The sequence below is a fragment of the Canis lupus genome, chromosome 22, assembly GCF_048164855.1.
Source record: "Canis lupus baileyi chromosome 22, mCanLup2.hap1, whole genome shotgun sequence".
NCBI lineage: Eukaryota > Metazoa > Chordata > Mammalia > Carnivora > Canidae > Canis > Canis lupus.
Window position 1 is genome coordinate 5,961,657 of NC_132859.1, and position 18,046 is coordinate 5,979,702.

An 18,046-nucleotide genomic window follows, 5' to 3' on the forward strand; every position below is an offset into this window, starting at 1 on the left:
ATGACCCTGTGGTCCAGGAATTTATACTGAAATATATATTTCCATGTAATCTGGTAATATATTCACCTAGAGGTTTCATGGAAGGATTGGGATTTTTTTAGGCAATAATATGGTTTAGAATCACTGCATCACATATTTTAGGAGACCACAAAATTCACAATAAACTCCAAAATCTATATGGTGGGATCTGATATGAAGTTCCAAATCCTTCACACTGAGGATAAAAAGCTTGGCTTGGGACCATGTCTACCAGTATTGATAACAGAATGATTCAATCAGAGTGAGCTTTCCAGTTCTAAGTCCCTGATATTCTTTTTATGACACTTCTGTGGTTTGTGCTGAGATAGCTTTTTTTATGCTGCATAGCTCTAATTTCTATTCATAATTATTATTCTTATCTTGTTTTCTTTGGGTGTTGTTGAATGATTCTTCAGTTGTCACTTAATTTTTAAAAATGTTTTTATTTTGATGCAGTCTCAAACTTATAAAAATTTCAAGAATAGTCCAAATAACATATTCTTGAGCCATTTGAGCAGAGAGACTAACTTGATGCTCCATCACCCTTGAACACTTTAGTATAGAACAAAAACATTTTCTTATATAACATCAATGCAACCACCCAGGAAATTGATATTGATACATTACTACCATCTAATCCTGGGATTCCATTGGAGTTTTTCAGATAGTCTCAGTAAGGTCCTTTATAAGAAAAAGATCCAGTCTACAATCATGCATAATATTAAGTTGTCATATTCCTTTAAACATCTTCAATCTGGAACAGTTCTTTGGTCTTTCTGAGACTTTCACAACTCTGACAATTTTGAAGATTATAGCCATTATTTGGTAGAAGTACCTCAGCTGGGTTTTTTCACATTTCTCCATGATTAAATATAGGCTTTTCAACTCGAGCAGGCATAACACAAAAGTGACTCTGCTTTATTTTCCTCCTTTCATCCTATTAGGTGACGGGCAGGTTTGACTTTTTCCATTACTGGTGATGTTAACTTTGATCACTTGTTTTAGGTGGTATCTGATGGCTTCTTATCATAAAGTTACTTTTTCCCCTTTATAATTAAGAAGTAGCTTGTGGGGAAAGTACTTTGAGGCTAGGTAATTATCTCACTTCCCATTGTAATTTCCATTTATTCACTTATTTATTCAGTATGGTACATTCTTGTTTTATTAAATAAGTTTCAGCCCAATATCCTCATTATTTATTTTAATGTTAAAATTACCCCAGATGTAGTCATTGGGTCTCTTTGAAGGCACCTTTTTTGTCCTTTTGACTTTTCTCCATTATTTTTTGAGAGTTTCTTTCTTTCTAACACAACAAGATTGTCCAGGCTCACCTCATCATATCTCTGCCCAATAATAGATTGAGTTATTTTTCCAAGAAATTTTGCTTCTTTTAAATGGACAGTAGTATTTAAAACCCAACATTTGGGCTTTAGGTGTTCTTATTACTATTGGGAGATTGCTGATTCCAAGTTTCTCAGTAGAGAGTTAGGAAGTATATTATATAATATATAATTTTTATTCATATATATTTATTTAAGTAGGTAGGTAGAGATATATAGTTACATATAGATTTATACTTATTTCCATCTGTAGTTTATCTATCTAGAATATGAAGAGTTCACATTAATATCTCCACTTCAAATACAACACCACAGAGTTCATCTTCTGGTTTTTGCCCTTTCCATATTTATAACTCCTTAGCCTGACATTGGGAAATTAGGGTCTTATTATTTTGAATATATTTTATTCAGTCAATTACCCTTATGTATCCAATCTCCCAGTACTGCCACTGCCACACCCAATCTGGATGTCTAGCTAATACAGACACCAGATGATTACAGGCCCAGCTGACATCTGCCTAAAACTAAATATAAGGCTGCATGTAAGAACCACCCAGGTGGCCCAATAAATCCAGAGAATTATTAGAAACAATAATACATTACTGTTTGAAGCCACTAAGTTGTGGTGTGGTTTCTCATACAACCATAGATAATCAAAAAAGTGGGATTGGAAGGATAGAAAAGAAAGAGAGCAAGCGGCAAAGCATCTAAGAAAATTACCTAATAGAAATAGGTGGAGGGTAAATACCAATATCTTCTCATTTTACATTGCAGCTTTGCTTGGTAGTAGCCCTAATACTACCTAGAGGACAATACAGACATATTCAACTGTTTGAACTATCACTTTGACAAATGATTTCATAGGAGTTTTGACTGCATGACCTACACAAATCAAGATTTGCAAAAATAGATTAAATTAATAAATGTAGAGCTAGTGAACAAACAACATGGAAATTTGGTTTTTCCTCAAATATCCTTTAATCTCCATCTTAATTTATTTTATTTTTTAAATAATTATTTATTTGAGAGAGAAAAAGAGAGAAAGAGGGAGTGAGCAGGAAGAGCAGAGGGAAAGAAAATCTCAAGCAGAGAGCCCAACAATGGGCTCCATCCCAGGACTCTGAGATCATGAACTGAGCCCAAATCAAGAATTGGATGCTCAACAGATTGAGCTCTCCCTACCTCCATCTTATTGTAACAGTAGAATCTATTTAGTCCTCTTCTGCAGCTTCCCTTCTCTTTGCAGCTTAGCCTGCTTCTATTCTTGGATATTTAGAAGGCCAATAGATTGCAAATTTATTGCCAAATGAAATTTTAAGCTGTGCGAAAGAGAACAGAATTCCATGGAGACCACAAAAAGGATATTAGAGAAATACTTAGATCTCATTTGAAGCCATTGGCAAGTAGGCAGTAAGCAATGGAAGAGAAAAAATTAACACCAGTGAGGACAGAACAGAGGTTTCAAAAGAGAACAATTTTTAAAAATCAAAGACTTAAGACAGATATTTACAAAACTTGATTAAGCACATGTATATTTGCAAAAATAATCCTCATTATCGTGCTGAAAAAAAAACACGTTTTGTGCAGATACGGTATCATCAGATAGTAAATTACATCAAGAAGAAAACAATGTTCTTTATCTTTTCTAAAAACTGAGCCATGTTTGCCATTGTAAATAAATTGAATTTAAATGTTAGATTGCATTTTATCACAGTTTTATAGTTTTGGTTTTATTTTTCAAGATAAAGTTCCAATCAAAATCTTTTCCTCTATTTTTACAAATGAAATTGTCATGCCAATTTAATGCTGATTCATTTTAAGTGCCTTTTCTCCCTATATTAAACATATTAATTATCCCCAGATGAGGAAGTAAAACAATTTTTAGTCACCCAGATTAGTGAGAAATAATTTATTTGAGAATAGTTTTCATTGTCAGTAAATGGAAGATACCTTCTTAAGTAACAGAGCTTGCAAACGATGGGTAAATAGACTGTAACATCATAAGCTTAGGTATTAGTTTTACGTGAAATAATCAACATTATGATAATGGAAAATATCAATTTCTGTCAGGAAAGGATGTGTTCAAAGGGAATTTTGTATTTGATTTTAGATATTTTAAGAGAATATTAATAGAGCACAGAATGGAAAATCCCACTGTCTTTCTAGTCTCATTCATCCAGGCAACCAGTGACAATTCATCATTTTCTGAGGAAAAAAACAAAATTAGACTATGAGACAGAGTCCCACCCTCTCCTTGATAGAGGAGATAAGCCAGTGCTATTTAATCCTTGTGCTGTGAAATGTGCAAAACATCAGAAGGAATTGATGGTGATTGGTCACAAGGTTGTTGCCTCGGGAGAGAGGAAGAGAGAGCATAGGGCCATCAGAGGGGAGGTTACTGAAACAGGGAACTGTGATAGTTCCTGGAGCAGCAGATTAATTCCTCCATTGGCTGCACAGCAAGATAATTGCTGTTTTAGAGTTCCTAGGTAGTTTTAGAATTATTCTTGGGTGTTCCATAAACTATTGTAGTCTTAAGGGAAAGTATCCAAAAAGGATGTTCCCTAAAGAAACCCATTATAGAAAAATCTTAATGTAAGATCAGTGAGAATTTAGGAATCTAGGAGAGGTAGTATTTTATAATGAAACAAGTGTGATACTGAATCCATACACCCATATTCTAGATTCACTGCTATTTTTAGGGAAAAGATCCTGCTTAGATAAAACAAAGAGGATAAAGTACGTAAGTTATTTCAGATGATTTTTGGTCACAGAATTCTTCTCTCCTTTCTTCTCTTCCCCCTTCCCTTATCCCACATTCTCTCTTTCTTCATCTCTCTTCCTCTGAAACTTATAGGAAAGGACAATATATGAAACATATACAAGTGGACAGCTGTAGTGAAACTCTGGGGTCCCAGAGTCAATTTATCCAGTATCTATTTGTTCTCTTACTGTATTGGTTTCTATGGTTCTTTCATGATTCCCTAAGAGTTAAACTAAAGATAATTTGAAGTCACTGGATTATCTTCAGTGTTCTATCAGTTCAGAATCCACAATTCTATCAATCAGATTATTGATTATGGCACTGTGTCGTCATATTTTACAGTGTCTATATCATAGTGCTTGCCTTTCTTTTAGAAATTCCTTCCTGTGATGGGCCATAATAATCATATTTGTACTACATGGATCTTCAATGTTTGTTCTTATCAATTAAGTGAGAATAAACAACTGGCCTGAGAAAGGTCAATAAGGTTTAACTCCTAGGAATGTGTTACTTGTTTCAAATATGTTATTTTGATGTGGACTGGTCAAATTGAGTGCAAATATGAAATAAGGTGTGTTGTGGATATTTTAGACCATGGGAAATCCCAAAAGCTGGAGAGGAGGAGGATGGAAGAAGGAGAACAGAAGAGAGGGAGAGAGACAGAGAAGGAGAGGAGAGAGGAAAAGGAAAGAGGTGGGGAGAGAGGAGAATAGCATGTAAATTCAGAGACAGGTGAAATTTTAGTACTAATTAATTTGCTAAAGGCTTTTGAGTTCCTGATTCCATTTCTTTATAGCCCTGAGTGCCTAGGATTCTGTGTGATATTTTCTTCTATGTTTCAAATAGATACATACATATGCATATAGATATTTCTTCTTGTTGAAATAAATTTATTTGCTTGAAACCAAGGGAACTGTGATGGCTTAATTACAGGCTGAAATGAAAAACAGGAATCCAAAGTAATTAGTCTAAAGCATTTGTTACATATTTCAGCATATATAAAGAATCTTTAAAATTGTTTATCAAAAAAAAAATAAAAAAAAATAAATAAAAATAAAAAAAAAAATAAAATTGTTTATCTTTGGGGGCACTTGGCGGCTCAGTGGTTGAGTGTCTGCCTTTGGCTTAGGTTGGGATCCCGGGGTCCTGGAATCGAGTTCCACATCGGGCTCCCTGCAGGGAGACTGTTTCTCCCTCTGCCTTTGTTCTCTGCCTCTCACATGAATAAATAAATAAAATCTTAAAAAAAAAGAAAAATTGTTTTGAAAAATAAAATAAAATTATCTTTTGACTTATATATATTATACTTGAATGCACAGAGAATACAAATATTTTTGTACAGATGATTTCATATAGCATTAATTATAATATAAAGAATGGAAACAAGTTAAACATCCAACAGTAGACTAATCATTAATAAAGAATGGCATTGTTATGTAATGAGCAACTATGTGGCCATTTCAAATGTTTTTTAGAATGCTTAACATAGGCTGTCACATTATACAACACCAGGATGTGTGTCATAGTCTAGGTAAATGATGATATCCCTTAGATTTATGCAGTGTCCAGCCTATACTGCTCTACACAATTCATGACATATTAAACATTAAGCCAGATTTGACATTATGTTACTGTTAAATTGAAAAAGTACCATTCACACAAAACTATGTCTTCGGTAAAATCCCAAATATGCGATTTATAGATTTAAATTACATATATATATATATATTTCTATATACACATATATTGTAATATTCATTTAGATAGATTATAGATATATATGTCAAATTATAATAAATTATCTCTGGATGTTGGAATTATGAATGATTTAAAACAATCTTTGGCATTCTCTTTTTCACTCTCTTTTTTTTAAAGATTTTATTTATTTATTCATGAGAGATACACAGAGAGAGAGAGAGAGAGAGAGAGGCAGAGACACAGGCAGAGGGAGAAGCAGGCTCCATGAAGGAAGCCTGATGGGAGACTCAATCCCAGCTTTCCAGGATCACACCCTGGGCCAAAGGCAGGTGCTAAACCACTGAGCCACCCAGGGATCCCTCTCTCTTTTTTTTTTTTTTTCTATAATGAGAACATATTGATGGAATCTGAAAAAATGGTTATAATTTTTATGTTACTATCTATTGGTCTGTTAAACTAAACAACAAACACTGGGTTTATAAACGACAAAATCTATTATATCCTATCTAATGTATTTGGGTATCACCTTCATGGAAATTCTGTGGCTATGCTTCATATTAACACTTAACTATTAATTTTTCTTTTATTATTTCATACTATCTGAGATATCTGCTTTATTTATGGATTGCCAGACTGGATATTATTCCCTAATAAGGATCTAATCAGACTTGAATATACTGAGAGACAATTTCATGTTTACTACATCAGTGATTCTGTTGACATGTAATTCTTATTTTGCAACTTCCTAAACTATAGAAAAGATAGAATTCTCCAGAATCAGTAAAAAGCTTTGATTCTTTCCACACTACAAATGGATTTAACTTCTCAACGTACTGATTTTCCCAATTGCAAACTGATGATATGTAATCCTACCTAAATGGCCTCAGGGGATATGATGAAGATTGGTATGATTTAGACTAATAGAAAATATTAGGCTCAACTATGGCATAAACAAGTAAATAAATCTATGAAACTCTTTAACACTCTTACAGAAAGGGATATATTAAAGAGAGGCTTGGGGACAGTTGGTTAAATATTGACAATAGAAAGTCCCATTTGGGGAAAAACTGACTTAACTCACACATTGAATATATGTATCTTCTACTCAGCATGGTGTAATTTCCCAGTGAGTTTCAAAGAAGGACCACAAGCAGCCTTATATATGAAAACCTGAACTGTGTAGGGTCAGCCAATCAGTTAAAACCCAATGCCAAGCCCAGGTGGTCCTTCCTCTGTTCTCCTTTCCCTCGCCTCTGAAGAGAAAGGTCAGCACAATCATGGCAGGGATTTTGCACTCAAATTGTTCAGAAGCCCCCAGACCAACTTCAAACTGATGACAAAAGTTGTGGAGCCTCTTATTTGTACAGACTGTATTCGTCAAAAATTTACAAAGTCAAGAATTCCGGATAAAGTGTTTCAACCTTCACCTGCAGATCATGAAAAATATGGTGGGGATCCACAGCACCCTCATAAACTGCATATTGTTACCAGAATAAAAAGTACAAAGAGACATCCATATTGGGAAAAAGATATAATAAATATGCTTGGATTAGAAAAAGCACATCCTCCTCAAGTTCACAAGAACATCCCTTCAGTGAATGCAAAACTGAAAGCGGTTAAGCATTTGATAAGGATCAAGGCCCTGAAGCTGCCACAGGGACTCCCAACAGAGGAAGACTTGCCTCAAGAGCACTGGAATTAGTAGTGCCGTGGCATCTAAACCCTGTAGATCAGAAAGCTGTTAAGTCCTAGTTGCAGAGCAATTTCATATTAAAAAATGTAAATAATTTAAAGGTAGTGAGAAAGTGTTCTCATTAAAATATATTTTAAATAGTTAAAAAAAATACAAAAAAAAAACAAAAAAACAATGCCAACAAGCAAGTTAGTCACAACTTGGGTCCACACCCAAGCATCATGCCCATATCAGAGGTATGTATTTCTATTGTTAATCTGCTCTTACATCTTGAAGTGAATGCTACTAGTCAAAGAAATTATAACCATGTATTATTGAGCTCCAGTCTTATGGACCCATTCATAGTTTTAATGTTCTACATGTATTATTTATAATCCCAGAAAACTCTTTAAGTGGATTTTCATATTTCTATTATACAGAAGAGGAAACAGAAGCACATAGATTTAAATGATTTGCCCAGGGTCATTTAGTACATTTGGGTTGACTCAGCACTCAAATTCAAGGGTGTAAAACACAAATTGTGCTTTTTATACTTTGATGCTTCCTTCCTGTTACCGAGATTATATGGGTTGAGATCCTCTGTGTTAATGTAAATCAGTGTCTTATCTAGAAAACAACTCATAAATGGTCAATAGATTTATCTCTGTTTGTAGACAATATATTATAGTAAATTATGTTATGTAATACTGCTTTCCAATAGCTTCAAAGATATATCATTTTAAGTGGTTTTATTAGTTATCTATTGCCATATAACAAGTTATTCTAAAAAATAGCAGCTTAAAACAATAAACATTTATACTCTCATAATGTCAGCACATCAGAAATCCACACATGGTGAAGCTGGCTGCCTCTGGCTCAAAGACTTTCATGACACTGCGTCAAGCTGTCAGCTTGAGGCTGTGGTCTTATTTAAAGGCCCTAATTGGTTTGAGGAATGAGGAGAAGATTTGCTTTGTCTCACTCAGGTGGTCCCTCACCAGGTGGGCCTCATGTCATGTCACTGGCTCCATCCAGGGTAAGTGATCCAGAGAGAGTAAGACAAAGCACCAAAGACCAAAAATGCAATCTTTTCATTTAATCTGAGAAGTGAGATCCCATCTCCTCTGCTATGTGATTATGATTTATACTTCTCAGTGTTCTAAAACTCCAGAGTTGTTGTAATCAGGACTCTAATACCAATAACAGAAAGCCAACTTAATCTAGCTTAAACAAAAATATGAAATTTATTGACCCAGGTAAATTAAAAGCCTATATATGGGTCCAGTCTGATGGACTGCATTGAGTGTTTGGATATTAGCAGTGTCTTTCTTCTTTCTGGCCTTACTTTCTTCTGAGTGTTTTTATTTTCTGGCAGGCTCACTCACATTGTGTAAAGATTAATTCTGGTGACCCTGGGGGAACATGATCTATAGTGGCCACTCTCTTTCTGTAGAGGCCCAAGAAAGTTTTTCTTTGGGTTCCATGCTCATTTCTGAAGAAAAAGATAAAGTTCTCTGAATCCTTAGAACTATGGCATGTGCCATCCTAAGGTTGTGGTTACCCCTAAATGAATCATAAGAACAAAATGTTATAGGGAAATTTGGTTCTAAAAAGGAAAAGGTTACAGGAATAAGGGGTCATATTAGGGGAAGATAAAAAAAATTTTAAAAATATTTAAAGAAATAGAAATAATCACAATGTACAGACTGAATTGTGAGCCCCCCCAAATTTGTATGTTGAAACCTCAACACCCAAATGATGGTATTTGAAGGTAGGACCTTTAATGGGGGTAATTAATATTAAAGACTTTTTGTTTTTTGTTTTTTTTTTTTTTTAGAGAGAGAGATTGAAGAGGGGAGGGTTGGAAGGAGATTGAGAGAGTTTTAAACAGACTCCATGCAGAGCCAGATGTGGGGCTGATCACATGACCCTAAGATCAAGACCTGAGGGGAAACCAGGGGTCAGATGCTCAATTGATCACCCAAGTGCCTGGAGGTAATTAATGTTAAATGAGGTCATAAGGGTGGGGTTTGAATCCCCTTATCATTTACATAAGATCTTGAAGTTATCAGTATTGTGTTTGTTTCCTGGAGCTTCCATAACAACAAACCAGGTGACTTAAAACGACAAAAATTTATTCTCTTACAGTGCAGGAGGCCAGAAGTCTGAAGTCATGGTGTTGGCATTGTTGGTATCGCCTAGAGCACTACTCACATATAGATATTACAAACAACCTGGTAAATTGGACTGAATAGGAATTACAGGAAATTCCTTAATGGAAAATAAGATTTTTTTTCAATACAATTTTCTATATGGAGTTCAAACATAAGCCTCAAAGATTCTTTAACTTAGTGTAATTTGTAATAATATCAGAAAACAAAGCTTCATAAACTTCACTGAATTTTTATAAAACCTACCACATAAGAATTTTAAAAGTATTTCAAAAATTATAACTAAGTATGTTAGTTTCCTAGGGCTACTGTAACAAATTGTCACAACAAAGGGGCTTAAAACAGGGAAATTTATTCTTTTATGTTTTTGGAGGCTTGAAGTCTGAAATCTAGGTGTCAGCAGGTCCACGTTCTCCCTGAAGTCTCTAGGGAAGCGTCTTTCTTTGCCTCTTCTTGGCTGCTAGGGCTTGCTGGTGATCCTTGACTTTAGGTGCGCCTGTCTGTGCCTTTTTCATCACATGTTCTATGTGTCAGAATCCAAATTTCCCTCATCTTATAGGGACACCAGTCACTGGATTTAGGGTCTACCCGAATTCAGCATTAGTTCATTTTAACTTAATTAATCTGCAAAGACCCTATTTCCAAATAAGGTTATAGGCACATAGTATTAGAGTAGGATATTTCTTATTGGGGAATACAATCCAACCCACAATACTAGGATTTAAGATTCTTTAAATAAATTGCTTTAAAAAAAATGGAAAGAGCTTTAGTTCTCTTTATGTCACTTTATTGGTTTCTATGAATAAACAAGAATAGTTTATTAAAGGAAGGTTAAAAAAATCATAATTTGGTTAGGACTCCCACTGTACTAATCTAGTATTTCATGAATAAATCTCACATTATAACCAGTTTTTGATTAAAAATATGCTTTCTACACAACTTTTAAAACTTATTCACTTTCAAATTCATAATTTACCAAATGATCTTTTCTCCAACTAATGCATACTCTGTAACTTTGGGTTAGGAGTTACATGCTTAATATCACTCCACTGGGCTGAAGAAATCTGTTTAAACAAATCACAAAGCTGTGACACAGGACAGAGCACCGAGCGAAAAACATTTTTAGCTTCTTCTATTTAAAGTCATCCTGGTATTTACAAATGCAGGCAAACTACACGTTGCCTCAAGTGTTTAGATCATCATTCTCCTACAAATCTTCCAAATCATGTTCTAGATAAGAGCTCTAAAATTCCAGCATTCACAGTGACATTCCACCTGCATATGGAATTTTCTGCCTGCCCTGATTTGGCAGCTGTTTTAGAAATGAACATTCATGTTTTGTTATTTTCCCTTCCACAAGATCAATAGTTTCTGATAATATTTCTCACAGCTCTGTAAATTTGGGTTAAAATTTCAACATGTTAAATTAAAATATTTTGTTTCTTGATTTAAACAGAAAATTTGACTACTGGAGTATAAAAATGGAACAAGTAAATGTTATATAAGGGAATGATTATTGTCTTTCTTATATTCTCTTTTTTTCCTCCATTAGCCTAAGTACTCTAGAAAATAGTCAGAACCAAGTTGTACACACTAATGTTCTTTGGTAAGAGTGAAATACTATGTGCAAGGGCAGTAAGAGTGAAGGAAAAAGGAAATGAGGCAGGAACAAGGGCCAGAAATGAATCCAGCTATCTATGATTTCACAATAAAATGCACTCAGTTATTTAGTCACATAGGAGGATATCTCTAGACAAGCTTCATAAAATTACTACATCTGGGAGCTATCTCTTAGGTGGGCATGAGGTTCTAATAGAAGAGTAATTCATCTGACAGTTCTACTGTTCTCACTGGTCAAATCCACTCCAGGAGCTATGAAGTCCTCACACTCCTGGGCTGTATGACCTAGCTCTTCCACAGAGCCGTCAGAGAAGCCACAGCCTTCACAGCTTTGACCTGCCAGGATTTGGAGACAGTGGTCTCTACTAGCTGGAGGTTTCTAGACCTGATCATGGCAGTAGTTAGAATTTATCATCCTCAAAACTGTGTGAGTCAAAGCAAGGGCTGCTCAGACCAAGAACAAAGTCAGGAAGTTGAGGTCTGCAAAGGACATGTCAAAGGAGCCTATTGGGTAGTACATAACTGGGTCTGATTATGCAACACAGATGTGAATGTTCTGACCTGTGAAAGAATTGCTAATTTTTATAGCTGAGTCGGTCTTTGTAGATCATTTATTCCAATGGTGACTTTAAAAATATGAGAAGATATTTCCATTGTCAGTTAAAATGGAGTAACAAAGACTGGATTTGTCTTCCGATTTGAAATAATTCCCCTCCCAAAAGGCAAAGCATTTAAAACAACAGATTTAAGATGATAGATGTCAGATGATAAAGGAGAGTGAGACCTGAGAAATAGGAAACCAAAAGGTGAGCCTAGCAAATGCTGAAACTTATTTCCTTAAGAGTTTCTAGGCCAAGAAAGAGAGATTCAGTAGGAGCCCAGTATATGGAGGAGATGGAAATGTAAGTAGACTGAGGTAGCTAGACACTGCAGTAGAGTATAAAGAAGAAGAGAGCAACAGAGAGAGAGAGAGAGAGATTCAGAAACCTGGCAAAGACACCCCTTGAGTATGCAGCTGGGTACTAACACACACGCAAGGAGACTACGCCAGGCTAAGGAAAGGACCACCTGATAGTATTAGAAGTAACAGTGCTTAGCGCTCAATTGGGATCTGGAGTAATGCCTGTTACCACCATTGGAATTGGAAAACCTCAAATGGCACTGGGTAGAGAAAACAAAAAAGTTGCCTGAAGAGTGACTAGTAGTCACTAGTTGAGTGACTAACTCAAGTTAGTCTTGAGTAACACTACTCTGATTCTAACAAATATAAAATTAAGACCCCCAAAAGAACAAACTGTTTGCAAATAACTTAAATGCATCCTAGAACAAACCTCAGGAATATTTGTATACAAGCAAAACTGTCCAGAATTCAGAGTAAAACTCACAAATGGCTAAAAATAGAATCAAAAACATTAGAGACTTGCAAAGCAATAAGAAAACATGAGCCATGTTGAGGAGAAAAACAATAAATTAAAAGGGGTCTAAAATTGATGGAATGTTAAAAGCAGCAAACAAGGACATTGAGACTGCTATTACAACTATATTACATATGTTCAAAGAATTAAAGAGAGACATGGAAAGATACAAAACCACCAATTTGAACTCTTAAATATAAAAACTTTGATGTGTGAGATTGAAAAATACTGTGCATGAAATTAAGTTAGGAAATATTAAAAAGGAAATATTTTAGAATGGCTAAAATTAAAAAGATTGAGCATCCCAAAGGTTGGCAATGAAGTAGAGAGACTGGAAATCTTATAAACTGTTTGTGGTAATGTAAAATCATATAATTACTTTGAGAGTTTGACAGTTTCGGAATCAGTTTAACATACACCTATAATATAATTTGGTCAGTCCACTCCTTAGCATTTTAAGGAAAATGAAAGCTTATGTCCCTACAAAGAATTGTATATAAGCTCACATTAACAACCTCATTTATAATATCTCAAGCTAGAAATGACCAAAAGGTCTGTCAACAGGTGAATGGATTAGCAGACTGTGATTTGTCTGTATAATGGATACTTGTCCACAATAAAAAGGATTGGACTATTGATAAATGCTACAAAATGGATGAATCTCAACATCATTATGCTAAGCAGTAGAATTGAGACAAGAAAACATACAAGGTTTATGATTCCAGCTATACAAAATTCTAGAATATAAAAACTAATCTATAGTGACAGAAAATATAACAGTGGTTGCCTGGAGATGGAAGAGGGACAGAGAAAGTTGAGTGGGAATGACTCCAAGGACCCTTTGAAGATTATTGATATACTCATTGTCTTATGTTGATGGTTCATCATATTACATATGTGAAAATGAATCAAATTGTATGCTTTTAAGTATGTGCAGTATATTGTATGTTGTTAAAAAAAAGAACCTGGAGAAAAAAGTCTCACAGGGAGTTAAAAGTAGAACTAATAAGAACTAATAAGTCATATTTTCTTTTTTTCTCTAATGCATTTCCTGTATTCTTAAAATTATTTGAAAATAGCATTGATTATTAGATGTAGGGTTATATGTAAGTGCAATATAAATAATTTACAGTTCTGTCTTACTTCTTCCAAAAATCAAAGAAGGACAACCGCAACTGCTGCTCATGTGGACCCTGAATGGCTTGGAGTCCAGATACTGATGGGACCACCAGAGTCGGGATTACAATATTGCTTATTGGGGACTCCCTAACAACAAAGGATGTGGGATGACAATTCGTTAAATAGTCTATTTACTGTAATTTTCATTTCACTCAGTATTTGGAGTTTCTCACACTTTACCTTGCCTTAGAATCACTTGCAGGCTTGTTAAACACAGATTGCTGGGCCCCATTCCCAGTTTCTGACTGAGTAGGTCTGGTATGGGGCCAAAAAATTTACATCTCTACCAAATTTACAGATGATGTTGATGCTGTTGCTTGAGTGACCACACTTTAAGAACCACCAAAATAAATTCCATAGACCAAAAGAAAAAGCAGCCCTTCATGCAGTTGAATTTAATTATTCATTTAGGTTTGGATTTAAATATATCCAGGTAGCAGAGAGCAAGCTAGCATCTGAGCATCCCGGTGGGCATACCCCTGCCAGATCCTCATCTCTCCTTTCCTGTTTCCTGGATATATTCAGCTCACAGCAAACCTGTTTTTGGAGGTGTAGGAGCCACAACTCTGTCTACTTTTCAAGTTTAAAATGTTTAGTGATAGTCAAAGATAGCACTGTTCACAGTTGAATCCTTGCAGAACCAATGCAGATCATTGTTCACTTACAAGTTCAACAAGGTATTTAAGCGCCTACTGTGTGTCACACTCTGTGTTAGGCACTGGGAATTTAGGGGTGAGCAATTCAGGCTTGGCCTTTACCTCTTAGAGATTTCTGTCTATTGAGAAAATTGCCATTATACCAATAAGCATCCAAATAATAGAGCCACGATTATAACAAATGTATAGAAGGAGAGCTGTAGATATTGATGATCAGTATAAGGATAATGTTCATATTCATGAAGAAAATGCATATAATTCTATTACTTGATTGGATCTCTATGTCTCCAATTCCAATTGGATCCAATATATTGGATTGGATATATTCCAATTATATATATTCCAATATATTCCAATTGGATATATTCCAATATATCAGAAATTATAAATTGCATTGGACAATTCTAATAGACAATTTTAATGAGTACAGCACTGTTTCCCATTTATACTTTCATTGCTTTTGGTTTTGTCTCTGAATTTGTGTCTTCTTCCTCTTGTGAGTTGATTTAATCTTTACCTTTTATTACTTTTCTATTTTTAGAAGCCATGGTGTCAGTTTATTCAATGTTTATCTTTTCTTTTCTTTTTTTTTTAATGATTTTATTTATTTGAGAGACAAGGAGAGAAAGCGAACAGGGAGTGGGCAGAGGGAGAAGCAGGGGCTCAATCCCAGAATCCTGAGATATGATCTGAACCAGAGGTAGACACTTAACTGACTGAGCCACCCAGCTGTCCTCAATGTTATCTTTTCTTTCTTTTAATGTTTATCTTTTCTTTGACTAATTTCATCTCAACAAAAATTGACCTCTGTTTAATTGATTATTGTACTTATTTATTTATTTATTTATTTATTTATTTAATTTTTAAAAATTGTTTTTATTGGAGTTCAATTTGCCAACATTTAGCGTAACACCCAGTCCTCATCCCGCCAGGTGCCCCCTTCAGTGCCCGTAACCCAGTCACCCCAACCCCCCCCGCCCACCTCCCCTTCCACTACCCCTTGTTCATTTCCCAGAGTTAGGTGTCTCTCATGTTTTGTCACCCTCACTGATATTTTCACTCATTTTCTCTCCTTTCCCTATATTCCCTTTCACTAATTTTTACATTCCCCAAATGAATGAGACCATATAATGTTTGTCCTTTTCCGATTGACTTATTTCACTCAACCTAATACCATCCAGTTCCATCCACGTCGTAGTTTTTGAAAATAATCAGATATTTTATGTTTCACTGAATTACTACTTTTTTTGTAAGATAAGTGCTTCACAGGAGACCTTAATGTGAGTGTACAATAAATACATTTTTTCCATTTCTCAAACTTTTCCTTTATTCTTTCATGCACAGTAAACTGGTGAAATTCATGAATGATAAATCTCAAAATTGCCTTGAAACTTCAAATTTATCTATACCGCAATGTTTGCACAGGCTCCTGGCTCTCACCTAAATGCCAATATGGTTCCTTTTTTTTTTTTTTTTTTTTATCATCACACCTTTTTTATAAGAATTTATTTATTTATTTATTTATTTTTATTTGAGAGAGAGAGAGAGAAGAGGGAGAGAGAATCTGAAGCAGACTTGGCACTGAGCACAGAGCCTGATGTGTGACTGATTTCACAGCTGGAAGGACCTGAGCTGAGCTGAAACCTAGAGTCAGACACTTAACTAGCTGGGCTGCTCAGGTGCCCCTCATCTCACCTTTTTGCAGTCAAATGCTCTACCCCTGAGCTATACCCCCAGCGTCTCACTTTTTTAACTTACATGAAAAAATTTTTATGCAATGCAATGTTCATGCTGAAAGGACTTTTTAAATCTCTTGTGAGGGTTACCATGTATGTGATGGAAAGCAGAAAAAAAAAAAAAAAATCAAAGTTGCCCTGAGAAGTGCATAGTGAACGTTTGACTAAATTTGTGCTTTCTCCCTTTTTTTCAGGTCTTAGGACATACAGAACTCTACAGCCTCAGAGTTGAGAGTGCCAAACTCTCAGAGCTCTCAGTTGTGACAAAACATAACCTGGGATGTTCAAGGCTAGGCTCCATTACCAGCTGAGTGACTCACCAGCTCATGCAGAATACATGAGATTCAAATTTGTGGCCGAGCAAAACTTCAAATAACTCCAAATTATGATTCCAGGGCTGCTTGGGAATTGTTCATCCTGTCTTTCAGCATTTGCACAGTATTTATTCAACAAATTATAATATCAGAGCTAGTAATGAATACGAAGCCTCTCAACTTCTTGTTCTATAATTCTGCTGGGTTGTATAAAATCATGGACCTCAAGATCCTATGACATTATTACAACTTGTTCCTTATTTCTCTGACAGATAACACAGCATTTTAGACCCTTATTCATCCATTTACACATTTTTTTTTTTAATTTACAGTGATGTAAGCACTTTTCCTACCTCTTGGTAAGTAAGACAGGCTCTACTCAAAGAGCCTATAGTTTGGCTGGATAAAAAGTAACACAAAGAGATCATTATGATAAAATGTGAAGAGTGTTGTATCACAGAGAAGCCCGGAAAAGGAAAGAACAAAGACAGATACATCAAGTTTTCTTCTTTTTGTGGTATTTAATCCAGTAACTTTCCCATTGGTTGTCCTCTCATACTGAACATAGTTCATGAAATAACACCCTGGATATGTCCAGAGTCAGTGAGTACCACCAGCATCTATGCTTTAGTCCCATGGCAGCTTTCACTATGAGCAGATCTGTCACTTGCCTATTCTAGTTTAAGTTATGGTTTCTATCAGGACATCCATGTGAAAATAGATGTGATGGACTTGAAATAGAATTTAGTCGTGGGAAAAATGTCTGTTTTAGGCTAAAATCTCATATCAAATAAATAGTTGCTAGGTGACTACACAGTGTGATTCATATTCTGCAACTGATATCACTGTAAAAAAAGTTAGGTTTTCTTTAAAGTATTTTTCATTTCTAATGATGTTAAGTTGAAGACTTCTAATATTATAGGACAAACTTAAAACACACTGCCCATTAAACTCTGATTTCAGTAGGGAGTTACTGATACCTTAAGTCCCTGCTGAAGACACAGTAGGGTTTGATGATCTGAGATTTGAGGTAGATTTTCCTACAACTTCCACTGTCTCAACTTCAAGAAAAAAAAAAAAAAAACGTATTAATTGAAAGTCCAAAGAATTATTAGAATTGTATGGTTCCAAACACGGCAATATAGTCATATAAGTAGTGGGAACATATGTCAATAGAAACTTACTTTCTCTTTTCTAACCAGATAGTGTGCCCCTGTAAATAGGGACTATCATTTCTTCAGGGATGGCAACACTTAATTCTCTGTTCTGTACTTGGTAGGGACCCAATAAACATTTGGCAATGATTATAAAAATAATGAAGATGAAATTATTTTAATTTTAAATTAAATTCTGGGAAGATTTTGTGGTAAAAGTAAATTTAATATTTCTCCCTGTTCTGGTCTTTGTTTTTTAGGACATTTCACAAATATGTCTTGCCTATTCAGAATGACAGTATGCGTTAT

At 35.0% G+C, this 18,046-nt stretch overlaps 1 long non-coding RNA gene and 1 pseudogene across 1 annotated transcript; both read left to right on the forward strand.

The window, feature by feature from the left end:
- Nucleotides 1–7,153: 7,153 nt before the first annotated feature.
- Nucleotides 7,154–7,522, forward strand: LOC140614418 (large ribosomal subunit protein uL30m pseudogene; annotated as a pseudogene).
- Nucleotides 7,523–13,490: 5,968 nt separating this feature from the next.
- On the forward strand, nt 13,491–16,826 carry LOC140613815 (uncharacterized). Its single transcript, XR_012014715.1, has 2 exons — nt 13,491–13,625; nt 16,464–16,826. It is a non-coding gene; the product is annotated as an uncharacterized lncRNA (long non-coding RNA).
- The last annotated feature ends 1,220 nt before the right edge of the window (nt 16,827–18,046 follow it).